Source organism: Biomphalaria glabrata, chromosome 5 (assembly GCF_947242115.1).
Source record: "Biomphalaria glabrata chromosome 5, xgBioGlab47.1, whole genome shotgun sequence".
Lineage (NCBI taxonomy): Eukaryota > Metazoa > Mollusca > Gastropoda > Planorbidae > Biomphalaria > Biomphalaria glabrata.
In genome coordinates, this window is record NC_074715.1 from 21,881,832 (window position 1) to 21,900,202 (window position 18,371).

General features: G+C 33.0%; 1 protein-coding gene across 3 annotated transcripts in view; it reads right to left on the reverse strand.

The window, feature by feature from the left end:
* LOC106068934 (serine/threonine-protein kinase PLK1-like) overlaps nt 1–17,942 on the reverse strand; it is a 37,468-nt gene extending 19,526 nt beyond the window's left edge. The window contains exon 1 of one of the 3 annotated variants that reach the window (XM_013228439.2): nt 17,782–17,942. The gene's annotated coding sequence lies outside the window, so the exon portion shown is untranslated. Of the gene's footprint in view, nt 1–155; nt 489–17,781 lie in introns of those variants that run through there. The other 2 variants (XM_013228440.2, XM_013228438.2) reach the window with 2 other exon arrangements.
* Between the last annotated feature and the right edge of the window lie 429 nt (nt 17,943–18,371).

Here is an 18,371-nt window from a genome sequence, read left to right on the forward strand (position 1 = left end):
TAATTATTAATTATTATTATATATAGACATTTAACTAAATTAGATCTAGATATATCTATCACTATGTTAACTATGTAATTTGTAAAGTAAGTAGATTCTAATCTGGATCTAGAATCTACTATCTAGCAAATAATCCAAGTGACAAGTCGAATTACTTCAATTAGTTGACGTTGAATTTACTCCATTGCCATTTTTATAAATAAACACTTCAGCCTAACTCAACTGAGAAACTCTCTCACTCTCAGTATCTGAGTATCCGAAAACTCCAAAACGACCCACTCGCCGAGCTAATTCTAATGTTTACGTTGACTACTTTTAACCTTCCTTTGAGGGCTAGTGTGTATGTGTGTTACACGCTTTTTTTTCTCTCTACTTTTTTTGTCAAGTAATATGTGTTTTCAGATGACAACAGCCGTCCTAGAAAACTTTCAGCAACCCCCTTTTTTAGTATTTAGGTGTCACTGCCTTGTGTCCTACTTAATTGGTGGACGGCAGTCCTGTCAACTTTTTTTTTTTTAATTTCATAGATTATAATAAGGCTAGTCTTCGAGTCCGAGTTCATAGATTATCTAGAACTATACTATAAACTATAATCTAGTTGTAGATCTATTTAAATACAGTGACTCAACATATTTATGATAATTCGAGACTCTACTCATTGCTCAAGTTTGCAGGTTTTGTTTCAAACAGCTCTTATATGTAGATATATAAATATTTGTTGAATTTATTTAGAAATATCATTTTTAAAAAAAACACCATAAAATCGCAAACTATTTTACAAATGAAAATGTTGAATACCATTTCATGTCAATTAATTAATTAAATAATCATTAAGACTCAACGACAGACGATTTTTTAAACAGTAAACCATTAATTGGTTCAATTGCATTTTGTTCTAATTCAATTCCTGCATAATTATTTATTAAAAGTTTAACGTGCCAATAAAAAACAGTGGGGGAAAAAAAGACAAAGACTTTGTATGAAATAGCTAAATTGGCATCATGGTTGACGGCTGCATTTTTTTTTTCGCTCAGAACGACATTAGTTGTTTTTTTTTTTTTTTAAGTCTTCGGTGATGACTGAAATTTTTCTGTACAACTCACGATAAGAGACATCTTAACTAACAGAGATTTAAATAAAAAGCATTGTGTTATTAATTGTTATTAGAAAGAGATGTTGAATGCATACCTTTTGTAAGGTCTTATGGGGTTTATATCGCTTACATTGCCCTTAACAACATTCTGATTTTAATAGATATAAATGAATAGGTATATTTTACTGCACTAACACCGCTATATTACAGACGGACAGGTCACACCCTCAAAGAATTCACACGGTCTATAAATATCCTAGACGACCAGCTTTAGGCCTACTGCTCTACGTTCTGGCTTACTAAGCACAAGATCTTTAGTTTACATGAATTACGCGCTGACGGGAGAGTTAATAATGCGTGGTGAAATATATTTCTTATTAATAATACCACTAGTTACTGACTTGAAGCGTAGTAGACATCAAAATTGAAATAGAAAGATGTAGGCCTAGGCTATTTAAAAAATCCAATATTTACGATATGCCTATTTTTATAAAGCTTATTAATAAATAAAAATTTTAAAAAAAATTGCACATAATATATTTTTAGTAGACTTATTTTATACTCTCGGTCTAAATCTTTGTTTAAATATATGGACTATGTTAATTTTAAATCTTATATATCTTAATTCTCACAATATAAGAAACAGATTTTGTCTTTCGTTTATAGTAGGACTTAGTTTAATTTACATTTATAATTACGTTACCTTAAGTTTAAGAACTCATTCTTTTCTTCTTCAACAGAAGATCGATTTTGTTGTTTTTTCTAAGTAAAACAAATGCTGGAAAATCAAGTTCGTATGAAGGAATCTGTACTTGGCTATCAATCCCCTGCTGTCCGATAAAAAGGACCTATTCACGCCTACTTGTGGAGACTGTATATAGGATAGGGTTTACAAACATCGCCTTTAAAATTTCTATAGCTGATTTGTCAACGCAGTGATAGGCCACATGTAATTGTCGCGATTAGAAATTCATTCTATTGAAATCGTTTTAGATCGACTGGTGGGCGACGTGTAGGCTACAATCATTTAAATTATGTTTTAGATCTAAGGCTACTCGATCAGTCGCTGGTGGATTTCATTTTGTAGCCTATGCCAGAGGAGTGGAGGAGAGAAAGGGGTGATGATGTAATATAAGGATTTACTTTTTTTTTAATTGCTGCGAAAAGCAACATTAGATTTCTTTTGTTTAATTGAGCTTTCAGAAAAATAAACACGGGGAAGTGCCAATAGACTACAATGCATGAATATTTTTTTTTAAATATCTGAGCTTTGATACAGGCGTGTGTCTTATTTTTCTTCACACTTCACTTCTGTTCACTAATACATAGATAAGATAAGATAGACAGATAAGATATTACGTCGCGCCCAAATCCATACCGCATCTTATTTTTATTAGTTTTAGGGGTGATTGAAGAATGCGAATTTAAGTGTTCGATAGTTATTCAAATTTAAGATGCTCTTATCTTGTCTTATATAATATACAAACGTTACTTCAAAAAAGAAGATAATTACGTCCTACGCGTCATGCATTTAGTCATGCATATTAACCAATGACCTAAATTCTGCCAAGTCACTAGTTTTCCTGGCTGGCTCAGGCAACCCATTCCATGCTCTAAAAGCACTAGGGAAGAAGAAGCATTTGTACAAATTTGTCCTAGCATATGGAATAAGAAGTGTGCCTTTGTCTTTCTGAGCATTTTATTAAATTTTGTTTTTGTATTTGAAGATTATGGTTCAGTGTTTTATGTATAATTGCTACTTTACTTTTGAATCTTCTACCCCAAGTGCTTTCTAAATTTAGTGATTTTACTAAAGGTGTTACTCTAGTAAAATGTGAATATTTGTTTGTTATGAATCTCACTACTCTATTTTGTGTCTGTTCCAGTTTCTTAATTTTTTCTTGAGTTGAGATGTCCCAAACACGAATTTCGGTCCCTTCAAAACAAAAAAGAAAAATGGTATGGCTTAGATTCGCTAGAATACGGTATATCTAATTGCGATATGCCACTCATTCACTGACTGATTCACTGATTCATCAAGAAATAGTTGGGACAGCCAAACAGATGTGCATGAAACTTTGTATACAGGTTCTTTTACCTCATGGGTGTTTACTAATTAACAGCTAGCCGTCTGAATGCGGCGATTTGCAAAATATCGTAAAGTTTCTATTAAACTTTTGTATTTTATTATTGGTATTTGTTTATAAGTATAAATAAAGCTTAAGTACAAATGTTTAATAGCACACAATATTTTTTCTCCCCAAACATGGAATAACTGCATGTTATGGAGTGTGTGTGTGTTTCTATGGTGACGGTGAGAGTAGTAAGAGATTAGTCGATGACTATGCAGTGTGAATGATGCAGAATGCCAGAGTGAAAAGACGCGTTTTTATGTTACATTTTGTTCAAAATACCATTTTAGCGGCCTCCGAAAGGGGAAAAGACGCTATTAGTTTTGTGTGGCCTGTCTGTCCGTCCGTCCAGTTTAGATCTCGTAAACTAGAAAAGATAGTGAAAATCGACATCATAATATTTTAGTCCATTCAAAGTTCTGGTGTAACAACTACTTTTTTCTTTACTGAAAGCGAAAATTCAATTTTTAGGGGAAACGACTATTTACCACATTTTTAACACATTTATGCAACCGGTTGTAGATTTTTTGTCAAACAAATTTGTTATATATTTGTATTGTTAAGTAATGTTTTATAAAGCACTATAAGTAGGCATTAAAAATGTTTACTATTTTTCTAAAGAGAAAAAATCTATTTAGTATGCATATAAGTCAGACATAATTAAAAACAACAATTAATAAATAAGTAGTTTTTCATACTATCGCGTGAACTGCAGTGCCGCACCACACCATAGAACACCTATCCAAAGAAGAAAAGACATCATTAAGGCCAGGTTCACATCTAATTCACATTCACTTTCACCTATCCTTTGGTCTGCTGGACCGCCTGGGCACCACACGAGATCTGTTAACCATTTTTTCTCCATTATTTTCTGTCATTTGTCTTTGATAGAATTTCATTCTGATAATATTGAAACCTGCTTTTTTACCTGCCTGGGTGGACCACTTCGGGGACCGAGTTTCAGTTTGTGTTTCCACACAAACTGTCTTTGTAACCTTGTTATATTATTATTTATTTCATTTCAATTTAAATTTGTCTCTAGTGTAATCAAAGTTCTATTTAGTTTTTGTTCACAAAAGAAGTTGATTCCAGTTATTTCCAGTTTAATAAGTCTACATGGGTTTAGTTGTCTACTAGTAGGTTGGAACTAGAAGTCAACAACCGTCAACAGTGAGTGCGTGTGTTTGAGTGCTCAAAAAATATCAAAACAAAATGACATGCATGACTATTTTATGTGTGTGTGTGTGTGTGTAGCGGGTTAAGGTAAAAATATGTAGCCTATATATATATATATTTATTAAAGTCAGGGAATATTCATAGGCGTCGTCAAGCGGACCGATTCATCGTAACATAGACTAGAATTCACTGAACAAATGTTATGTTGGGGAATGCGTTAAAATGCGGGCCGCTTTATCGTAAGTAAAAAAAAAAAAACGAGCACTCCGTACAGACTATTATTGATCTATTATGTAAGCTTTCGATGCGAACGAAAAAAAAAAGTCTCTGACCACTAAGCATCCTACAGCCTATCAATCATCGAATAAAGAATTGAAAAGTTGGCTGGTGGAGGAGGATAAGTGATACTCAAAAGTATATATTTGAGGGGGCGTTATAAATCGGGCCTTTTTAATTCAACGTATTAGACACTAGTATTCGCGGGTCAAATGTATGTATAGAGAAGAGTTATTTTCCATTGTTAAAACTTCATATAAACAATCTAGTATTTTCTCTTTTTCCCCAAAATGCGAAATAGCTGCTTGTAGAGGAATTCACGAGTCAAAATTATGTGTGAGTGGGTACCAGATACAATAATTCACGGGTCAAAATTATGTGTGAATGGGTACCAGATACAATAATTCACGGGCCAAAAGTTACACAACGGAAACGTTCCAATTCAAGTAATAACAAGGTTACAAAGACAGTTTGTGTGGAAACACAAACTCAAAATCGGCCGCTGAAGTGGTCCACCCAGGCAGGAAAAAAGTCAGGTTTCAATATTTTCAGAAAGAATTTTAATATCATAATGAAATTCTATCAAAAGCAAATGACAGAGAAGAATGGAGAAAGAAGGTTGACAGATTCTGTGTGGTGCCCCAAAGGTCCAGATGACCAAGGGATAGGTGAAAGTGAATGTGATGTTAGATTGTGAATCTGGCCTAACTAATGTCTTATAATGAGTATCTAATTGATCTAATTGTTTTGTAAAGGGTCAGTCTCTCATTCAAAGCCTCAAGAAAAAAACATTTCCGTAAAAAAAACATTCCTTTAGTTTTGTGTTTAATGTAGATGCGAATGCGCTGCAGTTCACGCGATAATATGAACAACTACGTATTAATTGTTTTAAATTGTCCAACTAATTTGCATAGTAAATAGATTTTTTCTCTTTAAAAAAAAAGTTAACATTTTTTTGTAAATGTAGTATTTAGTGTCGTGTAAATAAAATTAAACACAAAAAAAAACTAAAACCATTTGCATAAATGTGTTATAAAAATGGTAAATGGATATCTCCCTAACTAAAAAGCATCCAGTGTTTGTTACTATAAATAATGAATAGTTGTAAAAATGGTGTATTTTTATGAAAAAACTGCTTGCATAATTGATTTAAGAAATTAGATTTTTCGCTTTCAGAAATGAAAAAAGTAGCCGTTGCATCATAACTTTTAAAGATCTAAAATATCATGATGTCCAATTTTCATTTTCTCTTCTAGTTTCTGAGATCTAAACGGGCCGGACGGACGGACAGACAGGCCACACAAAACAAAACAGCGTCTTTTCCCCTTTCGGGGGGCCGCTAAAAAAGGAAAGCATTTTTAATTATAGGGGCCTATTCAAAGGTCGAGTAAGCCTCGTAATTGACCAAAAAAAAAATGACCCCGGTAGTGTAAATCATGGATTGATGGAGTGTGGATATAATGAGACCACTTTATATGTAATTCTTCTATTACATTTATGAATTTCAATAAACACTAAGCAAATATATACAGTATATAATGGGGATGGGGGAGGTCTTTACTGTTAGTGCCGCTAGTCGATATTACGATGGCATATGTGGTTATGTACACAATTTTCAATCTATATGATTTTCTGTGCACAAAGATTGATTATATGTTACAGTCCACCGGAAAACGATAGGCACACAGAAAGAGACTGGTCAAGGGTCACGGCATATATTTATCGAGCGTTAATATTTGGTACAATAAAGCTTGTATTAGAACTTTATCTCCGACTGGTCCACAGAACTAAAAAAAAAAAATTTTTACAAAAAAATTGCGAAACAATGATGAAATCTCAAACATAGCAGAACTCTTTGTTTCTGTCTGTTAGCCTAGCTCAAAGTCTCTACAATGATTCAGTGTTGATTTACGAATGTTTAAATCTTCTTGTTAGACTACCTATGTTAGTAGACCATTGTTTCTTCCTTTTGGTGAAACGTCGAAACGTTATTTCTTGTCCGGTGAATCATGAATCATCCACGAAGCACATTCGTGCTATCGGCGCTTGGATTGAGCTGAAACATCAGTTGATGACATCTGTACGAAGTGTTTAGGAAGATTACGGAACGTTTATGACATCTGTTCGAATATATTTAGGAAGATTACGGAACGTTTATGACATTTGTTCGAATATGTTTAGGAAGATTACGGAACGTTTATGACATCTGTACTAACATGTTTAGGAAGATTACGGAACGTTTATGACATTTGTTCGAATATGTTTAGGAAGATTACGGAACGTTTATGACATCTGTTAGAATATGTTTAGGAAGATTAGGGAACGTTTATGACATTTGTTCGAATATGTTTTCTGAAGATTACAGAACGTTTATGACATTTGTTCGAATATGTTTAGGAAGATTACGGAACGTTTATGACTGTCACCGCTGTATTTTTGATATGATAAATGTCACCGTTGTTATTTTAGATATTATGAATGTGGCTGTAGTTATGTTTGATGCTGTGCTACTATTGTCGGTTTATCAATGTAGGCGTGGTGGTGACATTGGGTTCATGATATAAATCACAGAATAATGAAATGACGCTGGATGTAGCAGACACAAATAAGTTTAATATAACATCACATGGTGCATACGATATACAATTCGACCCAGGAATGGTCAGTATTAATTCAACAGAAATATCACCAATGTAACAACTTAGTAACTATTCTATAACCAACTACTTTAAACATCTAACTCTACTGCTTATATATTAAGTGACTCTATCAAGTGCTTGCTACAAGATCTCTATGTTGACTGACTGCCTTTAACTCTCTGGTTAACCTAAGGTCAAAAGTGTTCACCCTAGGGCAACATGAGTTGTGAATAAGATTCACAATATTGAATTAACATTTACAATATAGAATAAGGGTTTCTACTCTATGGCACCAACTTTGAGGTGGTGACAATGACATCTGTTCGAATATGTTTTGGAAGATTACGGAACGTTAATTGAACGCGACTGAAATAGCGCTCTATGAATTTAACTTAATCGTTGATTTGGATTTGATACAGGAAAATTTTAATTCGTTGCGTATTTTTCGGTCTTATTTTTTTCTAAATTTCATTTCGGGTCACGCAATTTACTTCGCTTAGGGGATCCAATCATGTAAGGCCGGCTTAGGCGGCAGGGGCTGGAAACTTTTATTCTCTGCTGCACAACAAAAGGACTTTGATTATTTTTTGTTGTTGTTTTAATTCTTAGTAGCCCATGCCATTTGTGTTTAAGTTTTTGTCTAAACTGAATATGTTTGCTCCAGTTGCCAGGATCACAGAGACACTAGCATAGTTCAAGACAGTTTGAAAATATAGCCTCCAAAACTGCAACCTCTATTAGGATGATGTGCTTCTCGGTACAGGCCATGATGCAAGTCTTGGACTCTTTTAACAGCAGAGTTGGAAAAACATCAAAAACATGCAGACGAGACCCGTATCTGAAATCCCTCCTATGACGAAGTGGTCAACATGATCAGACTATTAATATTGTCTGGTTCTCCACCTAGCTTTTATTTTTTTAAAAATGTAAACAAAGTTCAGACATGATCCTTATGATTGGTGAAACTCTTCCTGTATAATATAATACAGTATAGGCCTACTATAAAGAAAAGTAAAAGCGACTGTCAAAAGCAACGAATGGATGACAATATAAAATAAGGGTCGGGTCTTGTTCTAGACTTCTAGTTCAGACGAGATCTAAATACTACACTGGCCTATATATCAGCGAAGGAGACAAACTGGGGAAGGAGTAGCAAGGTGACGTTGCGGCCCTGGGGCTAATGAAATCCAAGCTTCCGCCACTGTTGTATTGTCTGTGTGTTTTTGTGTAGGCGTTTGCGCTTGAAAGTGTAACTCCTTCCTCCCCCCACATCTGTCCAAATTCTATTTAGGTCGTTCTTATATGTAGCTCATTCAGATTTCTGCTACGTAGCCTACAGTGATTTACTTCTGAAAATGAACGCAACAAAAGGATCCCCTATAATGTTAAATAACTCGAATCTAAAGGCCAACTAGAGACAATCGGTTCACAAAATTGAGTTGAACTAAAATATATCCTCTGGGCCAGTTTTATGACCTTTTGATGTCTGTGATAGTCAGCTGATAAGATCAAATGTTCCGAAGTGGATAGCCTTTGATCAGTAATTTGCAAGACAGGGGTTGATGGGATAGCCCATACTTTGCATATAATTGCTAACCCCTTTTTAAAAATTGGATTCGCTTCTTATCTTGTGTAATGTGTATCCATGTGCTAACCTAGTCGTGAATGCTAGAAACCCAAGAGAATATCTCAAGGAAAATAAATCAAATAGTTGCATACGATCCCTTATGTAATCCGTAGACGTTATTTAGAAAGTAGATATTATTTTGATATGATTTCAAGTACGTTGTTAAAAGAGAAATATAAAAATACTTTTTTAAACACAAAGCTTATCTAAGAGGAAGAGCAGTAAAAATAACTGCCATATCTCTCAATACTTCACGGTTTAATTCTCGTTTTCTATTATAAAACAAAATGAATTCATTACCACCAATTGACCAACTAAATGTTGTTTTTTATCGATTCATGTATTGTCAGCGACTTGGACTACTTGCCTATGAATAGGAATACATTTGAACCATCGGAACATGGGAAGCGGGAGAAAATACGTACACAATTTGTAACAGACCGACGGAGGGACAGACAGACGGAGGGACAAACAGACAGACGGAGGGAGTTCATAGAAGCTTGTTTTTTAAAGTTTTTTTTTTATATAGGTGCAACTAGATGTGTTGTTTCTTCCGCTGTTTCCAAATGTCTGCTTTTAAATGTAAGCTATAATACGCTATTAGTTAGGATTATCACCATTTTTAAAGATATAATTTCCCCATTTTTTTGTTGGTACAAAAATGTGTTTAAATCTAACTCGCATTCTAAAAATAAAGAGTAGGCCTACCGTTTTTTTGTTTTGTTTTTACATGCTTCGGATGTTCCTTCAGATTTGAAGATGATTACAACCTAGTGACGACCTAGTCCAAATGGTTTGGAATGTCAGCGGGGACGGTTTTGAACCTGTGACCATTTAGAATTTTAGACTATCGAACGACATCTCAGAGCGGTTAGCCATCCTCATACATCAATGTATAGCGTGTTGTTTGTTTTAATATATTGGCTAGAACATGTTTTTGTTTATATATTGGCTAGAACATGTTTTTGTTTATATATTGGCTAGAACATGTATTTGTTTATATATTGGCTAGAACATGTTTTTGTTTATATATTGGCTAGAACATGTTTTTGTTTATATATTGGCTAGAACATGTTTTTGTTTATATATTGGCTAGAACATGTTTTTGTTTATATATTGGCTAGAACATGTTTTTGTTTATATATTGGCTAGAACATGTTTTTGTTTATATATTGGCTAGAACATGTTTTTGTTTATATATTGGCTAGAACATGTTTTTGTTTATGTATTGGCTAGAACATGTTTTTGTTTATATATTGGCTAGAACATGTTTTTGTTTATATATTGGCTAGAACATGTTTTTGTTTATGTATTGGCTAGAACATGTTTTTGTTTCATTTTGTTATGTGCAGTAAAACATCGTAACATTTTTTAGGACGAGATCTATGTCAGAAAACCTTTTTTTAAGTTGTCAAAAAACTAAGTGTCACCACCTCAAAGTTGGTGCCATAGAGTAGAAACCCTAATTCTGTATTGTGTATGTTAATTCCATATTGTGAATCTTATTCACAACCCATGTTGCACTAAGGTGAACACTTTTGACCTTAGGTGAACCAGAGAGTTAAAGGCAGTCAGTCCACATAGAGATCTTGTAGCAAGCACTTGTATTGAGTCACTTAATATATAAGCAGTAGAGTTAGATGTTTAAAGTAGTTGGTTATAGAATAGTTACTAAGTTGTGATATTCGTATATTACTGTTGGATTAATACTGACCATTCCTGGGTCGAATTGTATATATTGTAACTATGTGGTGTTATATTAAACCTATTTGTGCCTGCTACGCCCAGCGTCATTTCATTATTCTGTGATTTATATCATGAACCCAATGTCACCACCACGCCTACATTGATAACCACAGCCACATTCAATACTATATAAAATAATTCAGTGACATTTTATGGTGTCAGAAGTGCCAGTGACATTTATGGTGTCAGAAGCGGCCGAAAACGACATTTATGACAGCATTGTTCAAAGTCACTTTAACATGATATGCTGAGACAACCTGCGTGGACGAAACTAGACAACCCTGATCTTACAACCTGTGTGGGTGAAACTAGACAACCCTGATCTTACAACCTGTGTGGGTGAAACTAGACAACCGTGATACTACAACCGGTGTGGGTGAAAATCTAGTACTACAAGTCATTCAAGTCATCGTTTGAAGACAGCTGATATATGGTCAGTCGAAGTAGCTGACATATTCAAGAATCATCTACATCGAGTGCTCGTCATAATTCTAATGACACACTCCTATTGTCGCTGTCTAACAGCACATTTAATAGGAGAGCGCTCTTACTCTTAGACCTCTCTTGTCGTCACTACCTAAGGTCATTTTAGTTATGTATATTTGTTTCAGCAACTGTATGAAAATGGATTACCTGTCAAACATCTGAAGTATTTATTGGATTACTTATGAACTGTACCATTGTGCTGTGGATTTAACAAGTGGATTACTTATGAACTGTACCATTGTGCTGTGGATTTAACAAGTGGATTACTTATGAACTGTACCATTGTGCTGTGGATTTAACAAGTGGATTACTTATGAACTGTACCATTGTACTGTGGATTTAACAAGTGGATTACTTATGAACTGTAACATTGTACTGTGGATTTAACAAGTGGATTACTTATGAACTGTACCGTTGTGCTGCGGATTTAGCAAGTGGATTACTTATGAACTGTACTGTGGACATATTTTATGTGGAGCATCACCGGAACTTTATGTACAAGTCAAGCATCAAGTGAATATTTAAGGGAAGTAACTTTAATTACCCTTTAGTATTATCAGTATTGATTAGTTCTCTTTGAACTACACCACAATTTTTTTTCATTGTTTACATTTGTATTTATATATACATTTGACTTTAGGGACTAAATTTAATTATCTATTGAGTCTGAGCATTTATATTTTTTTTTCAAGTAAGCATCCAGGTATTGGTAGGGACTCTTTAGATAAAGTAAATACTTGATCGTATAGCTGTATTAGTTAAGTTTGTATTTCGTCAAGTATCTATCATATTGTTAAACTCTTGTATTGTCTTGTTTACATCTGTTGAATTTTTTTTTGCGTCATAGTTATTTCTCATTGTAATTCTTTTGTCTACTATTTCTACTATCTTGTAATGTCTCTTTAAAAGCAGACTGTTTAGTATCTATAGTGTATTTATGTTTGTCTAATTACTTATTAATATATATATTTATTTTACTTCTTATTTCAACCTATTTTTATTATTATCTACACTACACTACACACTTGATACACTATGGGATATACTTTTATTTGAAATTGTGACAAGATTGATTGTATATAATATACTTTGAGCACATTGAACTATTTTGATACTATTTGTATGGACACTGATTAATGAAAAAGCAGAAACTTAACATATTACATTGATCACTATTTATCAGACCAATAAGGCTCACATAATTGTGAATTACTTGTTGCAATAAACTTTTACATTGCAAGTGGAGATACTAGAAATACATAATCACATAATTGATCAGTAAAGCATTACATTACAAACTAGACAAAGTACCAAGAATAACTTAAGATACCTCATAACCTCAATTGTTTCGCACAAAATATATATCTACTATTACCTGTAATTACTATTTGAGCAATAATAAGTATTTATTGTACAATATTTCATTTACAAATATCTAGTACACATAGCTATTACTAAACTATATTACTAATTTGAATCTTTGAAAATGGCTGAGTATGAAAAACTAATAGAGATAGTGGATAAACTAAAGTTAAAAGAAGATGATAGAGCTGCATTCATTAAAATTGAAATAGATAGAATTAGAGTAGAAAAAGACAAGCAACGGGAAGAAAGGCTACATGAAAGAAGACTGAGAGAGAAAGAACAAGAAAACTTAGAGAAAGAAAAAGAACGCCAGCATGAAATAAAATTAAAAGAACATGAAGAAAAAATGGCAAAACTAGCAAAAGAAAATAAAGACAATTCAGCAAGTCAAACTTCATCTCATCATCAGTATCATAGCAAATTTAGGAACTTTGACCCAAAAGAAGACACATTGGAAAATTTCATTATTCAATTTGAATATATCTGTCAAACAGCAAATATGAATAGTGCACAAATGGCTCAACAACTTCTAGCTAACCTAAGAGGTGAACCACTAAACATCATCGACACACTAACTATGGAGCAAAGAAAAGACTACAACACAGTAAAACAAAGACTAATTGAACATTTTGGCAAAACGGAGGAGCACTATCGAAAACTTTTTAGGGAAATAAAACTAGCCAAGAATGCAGATTTAAAAAGAACAATACATGACATGCGCCAGAACATGACAAAGTGGCTACAACTCGCAAACTGTAACTTAGATGACCCCAAACAGATCTTAGATTTCTTTCTCATTGAGAATGTGCTAATTAATGTTACAGATGCAGCATTCTCATTCCTGAAGGAGAGAAAAATAAAAAATGAAGCTGAATTGATATCAAACTTAACAACATACAAAGACTCACACCCAAACATCACCATTGACAAAAGGGAATTGTACAATGTAGCTGCAACAGTGACAGAAAACCATCCAAGAACTACAAATAAATTTAAATATGCCAAGAGCATACAATGTTTTTTCTGTGGCATATTGGGTCACACCAAAGCAGAGTGCAGAAAGAGAATGGCATCAGAAAAACAGCAATATGTAAATAGAAACCATAAATATGGAAGGGATAACAGAACGTTCCAGAGCTTCAGTCCTAACTACAATAGATCCTATCAACAACAATATAACAGAAGAACATGGCAAAGCTACAGTCCAACTAACAGTAGATCACATCAAACAAACAGAAGATGGCAAAACAACAGAATGTCTAGAAGAGATCAATTTCAAGATAGACAACATACTTACCACAATAACAATCATACCAGACAAAACATAGCAGCTGTAGCAACTGAAACACCAATAGAATATGAAACAGTAGCATATATACAGACAAAGGTAGCCAAATTAAAAGTGTATCCTGCATATGTGGATGGCATTAAGGTATATGCATTACGTGACAGCGGCTGCACCTCAATCATTGTGAAGAAATCACTAGTAAAACCTGAACAGATCCTAAAAGACAAGGTCACTCTGACTTATGCAAATAAAGACTTATGGGAAGTATGTGAAACAGCATTAGTTTTCATTGAATCACCATGGTTCACTGGTCAATACAAAGCCATAGTAATGAACAACCCAGCTGAAGAACTAATTATAGGGAACATAGAGAATATAGTTGAACTGTCAGAAGAAGCCTTAGTAAAATGGGCTAATAGTGTGAATCAAGAAAACATTGAGTTAGCATCAACTACTAATTCACATGATTACAACAATGTCAGTATACATGAAGCAACTAAACAGTCAATTACAAATACAAATAAAATAGATGTAGAATGTCAAACTCATTTGCTAACAGAAGCATCTAAACTAAATAAAGATTGCCAAACAATTAACACACAAACAAATGATAGTGAAATACAAACAGATGAAATACAAATAGATGATAAAGATAAAGCTGAAAAACAAGAAATACAAAATGACATTAACACTAACTCACCTAAAGTAATAATAACAGAGGAAATATTAGCCTTGACATTTAAAAACAGCAAACAGATAGAAGTATATGATCTAGAAGTCAATTATCAGGATGTTGTATGCATAGTTGATGAAGAATCCACAATCACTTTTGTAGAGCCCAATTTAGTAGAAAAAGAAGATTATTTGAATGATATAGCCATTGTAACCTTACCAAACTCTAGAAAGATAGAATGTAAAACTGCCATTGCTGAAATCAAATCACCATTTATAAAAGGGAAAATAAAAGTTGTAGTACTTGAAAATACTATCAGTCCAGTAATTATTGGATCTTATCCAAAAGTTAAAGTGCATCAAAAGCCAGTAATACATAAAACAATATGGTTTTATGACCTGTCTGATTCTGATTTTCAGAAAGAAATTTTTCAAATAGTACAAGATATAACTTGTGATTTTGGATATAAAAAAGTTTGGAAACATCCAGAACTTGGAGAGTCAATGTGGGTACAAATAAAAAACTTTGGCCATTACAAAGAGTTATTACATAAAATATATGGAACACCAATTAAGGGACTCACAATTAATATCAGTGTTGTTGACTTAATACATCGCATCTGGTAAACATTGAGCATTATGTTGTAAATATTGAGCATTATTTTGTAAACATTGAGTACTATTTGTAAACATTGAACTAGAACTAAGACTTCATTTTTTAAAAAAAAAACTCTATTTGTAAACAAACTTTGGAATTTGATTACTACATTGTAACCAACAATTTTTTTTCACATTCTTTTGTCAACAAGAATAACATTTTGGTACTCAACAATGTAAACAAACATTGAATTTTTTCCCAACTTATTCAGCACCTAGCTTAATTTTTTTCCATACAATGTAAACATTATTTTTTCTCATTGTATTGAGAACAACTTGGACAAAATTTTTTTCCACAGCTATTGTAAACAAGATTGGAATTTTTTTACTATGTCATTTATCACAATTATATAACTTAGTCACATTTTTCAATACTATTGAAAAAGGAGATTGATTCATAATGTAACTTATTTATTCAATGTCAATTAGTGTAATGAAATATTGACATACATTTGTATTTTTTTGAAAACATTTTTGTCAAACTATTCTTATGGACTATATTTTTTGTAACAATCATTGATGTTAACAAGAAGATTGTTGTACAAACTTTTTGATATTTCAAGTGCTGAAAGAGACACTTGATATTATTCTTTTAAATTGGACTTACACATTTTTTTTCACAACAGATTAAAATAAATACAACTAAACCATTATGATGTTATGGTTGTATATAGATGCTTGAACAAATTAATGTAACCTCAAAGATTGTATCACAACTGACACATTTTCTCAGTTGAAGTTTTTCGACAAAGATTTTTTTGAACTTTGTACTCAATAATTATTTGATAAACAATGTAACATTAAACTTTTGCCATTACTAGCTACAAATTATTTGAACTGGCATATAGAGAAATACTTCATTGAAACCTAAGGTGCATGTAAAAACACTATGAAGGATACTTATTACTTTGATTTCATGTTGATACTTTTGATCCAATATTTTGATACTTGAATTATACATATTTACTTGTGTAATATTAATGCACAACAATTTTTTATGGAAATGTCAAACCTCATATTGAAGTAAATGGATACATTGAATTTGTAACAATGATCATTAATCAATTTGATCTTGAATTTTGACACATATATTTTGAATTTTTCTATACTTATCACTTACATATTGAGACTTACTTGTAACATTTTCTACATGATTTGTACATATTGTACTATTGGTGTTAAAAAAAAAAAACCAGACTTCTAACATTTCTATAGTGTCAAAGATTTTTTTATAAATAGATATTGTGAATAAAAACTTGTATTAATTTTTCACATTGTGACATAGGAGATTGTCATTGAAATTTTTGTCACACTTTGCACATATTATTATGAAAAAGACTTGTAAATATTGAACACATTTGAACATTGATGTATATATTAGAACTACATGTAAAGAATTATTTGGGATGTTAAGTATTTGACTCAGAGAATTATTTGAATTGCCTTACAAGAATATGATGAATTAGAGAATTTTGCCCTTGTATGAATTTTTTTGTTTCAGCAAATATTTTGTGTAACACTGTCATATTATATATTTTATTTCAAGTTTGTAGTTCTATTTGAACTCTGCAATTGTACATTTCATAGACCCCAAGAATTCCAATTGATCCTACTTATGATAATTATGTTGTCAAGCTAAAAAAAAATTTCTTCAAAATTTTTTTCAAAAGGGGGGTGATAGGTAATGTCACCACCTCAAAGTTGGTGCCATAGAGTAGAAACCCTAATTCTGTATTGTGTATGTTAATTCCATATTGTGAATCTTATTCACAACCCATGTTGCACTAAGGTGAACACTTTTGACCTTAGGTGAACCAGAGAGTTAAAGGCAGTCAGTCCACATAGAGATCTTGTAGCAAGCACTTGTATTGAGTCACTTAATATATAAGCAGTAGAGTTAGATGTTTAAAGTAGTTGGTTATAGAATAGTTACTAAGTTGTGATATTCGTATATTACTGTTGGATTAATACTGACCATTCCTGGGTCGAATTGTATATATTGTAACTATGTGGTGTTATATTAAACCTATTTGTGCCTGCTACGCCCAGCGTCATTTCATTATTCTGTGATTTATATCATGAACCCAATGTCACCACCACGCCTACATTGATAACCACAGCCACATTCAATACTATATAAAATAACACAGTGACACTAAGAATTTTAATTAGCGCTGTTGCTACGTAGGCTACTCATACATACTAGGTTGTTATATGTGCAATTATATGGTGATTTTCCTCACTGCTTGTATGATGTTGTTATGTAAATCTACTTTTTTTTTGTAGCCTTGTCAAGCACAGATTCCACGACTAATACTTTCTAGATAAGGTATAAGGTGGCAGCGGTATATCACAGTAAGGACACAATAAGGCCATGTAGGACACTTTAAACTCAAGGGAAACTATTCATGTTTATAATTAATCTACAGGTAATCGTCTGAGTTACCTTGCATGCTAATATGCATTTCTTGATGACATGCATACAAGCTATAAGAGTTTACACAGGGTCGTTCATAAATAGGCTAATAGTGAACTGAAGCTGAACTCCGGGTCACATAAACTGTTATTCTAACTTGTATTACATTTTAGCACTGAAGAAATATGAAAAATGAACATAGATTTACCTGTCAAAAAATGTCCCTCATTTCATTAAATCTACAATGTTCTAGAAATTTCTGTTATAAGTTATAATCCAAGTATTCTTGTTTACTAGTCCTTGGTCATGTTCTGTTTACAGACGTACATTTCAGTAGTAAGCTCAATATTGAGGAGTACTATAGAACCAAGGGAAATGCGCCTGTGTGTTTGTGTACTTGCGTACGAGTTTGACCGTGTTGAAGGAAGGGGGGCAGGATGTGGTAGGGGAGACGAGCGTGACGTCAAACCACTGACATAATCTATCCCACAGCTATATCACGTCCAGTGAAGAGTGGAGTGACAGATTCATACTCTTCTTTCTTTTTTCTTTCTATCTCTTTCTCTGCTATGGTTTTTTATTTACGCCGCATACAGTACAATACGTAGTACAATTTAGTTATTGTCTTAAGTCATTGAACATACACTTAAAACACAGTGAGTCACGTGCACTGCGTCACTTGATTCAGGAAACTAATCGCGACAAATCCTAGAATATAGAGAGCATTAAACACATACATTTAGGACGTTAAACTAGTCAATCCTCGCGACCAGTCATCCAAACCCACAAGTGTCATTG